General features: G+C 33.5%; 1 pseudogene; it reads right to left on the bottom strand.

Annotated features, from left to right (window-relative positions):
* Nucleotides 1-2293: 2293 nt before the first annotated feature.
* Nucleotides 2294-2412, bottom strand: LOC118608750 (annotated as a pseudogene).
* Nucleotides 2413-2761: the final 349 nt, after the last annotated feature.

Genomic DNA, 2761 nt, shown 5'->3' with positions numbered 1-2761 from the left:
TTCAAATAAGATTAATTTTAAGCAAATTGAAAGCTCTCTCTTTTTCTCTGTCTCTGCCTCTCTCTCTTTCCCTTCCTTCATCCCTTCTACTCTTTCTTCCTTCTTCCTTCATTTTGTTTTCATTTTTTTCCATGCTTGGTTATTATAAACAGAAGCATAGTTTTTTAATTAAGCAGAAACCTTCTCCAAAAGAGAAATGTTCGTTGTAAATTAAAAAAGGAAAGAAAATAACACATGGCCCTTTATGTTCATTTAACTCTGTGTATAGTCTCTAAAAATGTATTGTAATTTTTCATTTGTTCTCTGTGCCTTAGAAAATAAAAATTTATAAAGAAAAGAATTATCTCAGTTCTTTGATGGTTTGTTTCAGAATCTAGTAATTTGCTCCAATCTGAGAGATTAATACATTTTCTAAACAGCGTACCAGGCGTTAGCTAGTTTGGAGATATATTTGGGAGTTTTAGGATTCCTGGGTAATTTAGACTGGAGCCTTATTACCAGTTCCTTTGCCTTTAATAACATGCCAAATGGCATGCGGCAATTCATTTCCAGATAACACATGGTTTGCAGGTGCTACTGTGTTTTTCTGTACTCCCAATTACATTATATTGTTTGGTTTGTCAATGCCAGAATAGCCCACAATAGACACAGCATGTGAGTTTAGATTTTAAAACTATATATATATTTTTTGCAATTTATTTAATTTATAAATTAGAATGTCAAAGTCCAATGTGGTTAACACACACTTCCAAGGTCATGAATATGGTTAATGACAAAGTCTAGGTTAATATAGAATTTCCTGAAACCTAATACACTATGTATTTTTTCATTGGTACTCTTAAAATCTTTTCTGATTCTTACAGTATATGGAGAAATGAAAGATCTTCCATAAAAGCTAGTAGTTCTGAACTTTACACTGAAAACATTCTCTTTGCTGGAAGACAATACATTTTAATAACCCAAGTGACAGGGTTTTTGAGGGACTGCTCACTCATCATGGACAGCACAGCAAGGCTCAGCAGATCATGAACTATCAAATAAAGTAACCACTTCTTTGCCCGTCTGCAATGATAGTTACAAATTATGAAATGATATTTAAGAGAAATTAGCACATGCAAGTTTATTAAGAAAAACATGAATACACTGTACCAATCGAAATAATAGCTTTTGTTTTCTTTTTTCTCTTCTTTGCTCACCACTCTCAAAGAGGAACCCAGTCTCATCTTTTACCAATACGAAATCTCCTTGTCCTAACATTACTGAGCCTTATGTTTCCATTGGGTCCAACAAATGTGCCTTTCAAATTATCAGGGGAAGGAGAACTCTATCTCTTAACGTACTCTACCTTTATATGTGGCCCATGAGAAGATAACTTAATCAGATATTCTGAATGATAATGTGGCTACCGAGAAGCATTGGCAGAAACATGCAACATAGAAATAGAGTTTAATTGATAATAAAACTCAAATTAAAAAAATGAATATTTTGAATTATCTTTAAATCCCATCACCCAAAATGGAACAATGACTATGTTACTAATAGCATCTAAATTACTAGCAAAAAAGAAAAAGAGCAGAGTAGAACCAAGTTAACATATGAAATAACTCTAAGCCCTATCTCACTGTTTAAGCTTTTCGATACCTTATGAAAAAGTTGTCAACAAACTGAGACACTGGTACCAATCCCAAAAGGTAAGACAATCTCACTTTCAGCATAATGCTTGGTGAACATGCAATATTCCGAAGGTCAGTATAGCAATGAAGTATTACTGTTGTCACCAGAGAGCATGAAGACAACAAAGTTGACACTGATGAAGAGCAAGTATTATATGTAACTAAAACCTTGGCCAAAGATTGTCTAAATAAAATACATAATTATCTTGGAATTATTTTTTTTTTCTATTGTAGAGTTTCTCACATTCGTAAATCAAACCTAATTAAAAAATAAGAGAGTAATGATCTAAAATACAGTAACAATCATCAATGAGTCCGAGTCTTCCAAATTAGGGTAAATTTGCTGTGAATAGTTGTGTGTGTTTTAGGGGCTGTGGGAAAATATGCTTACATTTCAAACACCTGATGGTTATGCTTTATGAAATTTCCAGCATAGTGCCTTGCACGAAATGGGTGTTCAAAGCTATAAGTACTTAGTGAAAAAAAAAAAAATACTGATGCTGAATATGTGTTCAGATTCTTTGTATTTTATTTATTTTTTTTAGGTGAGGCAACCCTTGGTTGACCTTACAGATTGCAAGGACCTTGACAGTTTACAATCCCTTATTTTTTATTTTTTATGCCTACAGCACCTGGTCTTTCTAGGTGGTCTCCCATCCAAATACTAATCAGGCCCAACCCCGCTTAGATTCTGAGATCAGATAGGATCGGTCTTGTTCAGAGTGGTATGGCCATAGACTCTGATTCTTTTTATAACACCAAATTTATCTTTGATTCTATATTAATGCTCTACTTCAGGACAAATTGTCTATTGATACTTTCCCATACCTTTTAATTTTCTCACCTTTATAATTTGGTGCTTTTCAAAGAACCTAATTCTCTTATATATTCTGCCTACATAAATTGTACCTTTCCCCTGCCCTCTCCAGAATTTAGCTCATCTAAGTTATCCATTAAACTTTACCATCTCTTCAAAACTGAGATTACAGAATAGTGCTGTCTCAACCAATGCCATGGAATAAACTCATTTTATAAAACATTCACCCTCCATATGTGCTTCAACGCTTGTAATATCTGTGCCCTTTAAT

The sequence above is a fragment of the Rousettus aegyptiacus genome, unplaced genomic scaffold, assembly GCF_014176215.1.
Source record: "Rousettus aegyptiacus isolate mRouAeg1 unplaced genomic scaffold, mRouAeg1.p scaffold_m13_p_10, whole genome shotgun sequence".
Taxonomy (NCBI): Eukaryota; Metazoa; Chordata; class Mammalia; order Chiroptera; family Pteropodidae; genus Rousettus; species Rousettus aegyptiacus.
Note: the sequence above shows the minus strand (reverse complement) of the source record. Positions and strands in the feature narration are given on the sequence as shown.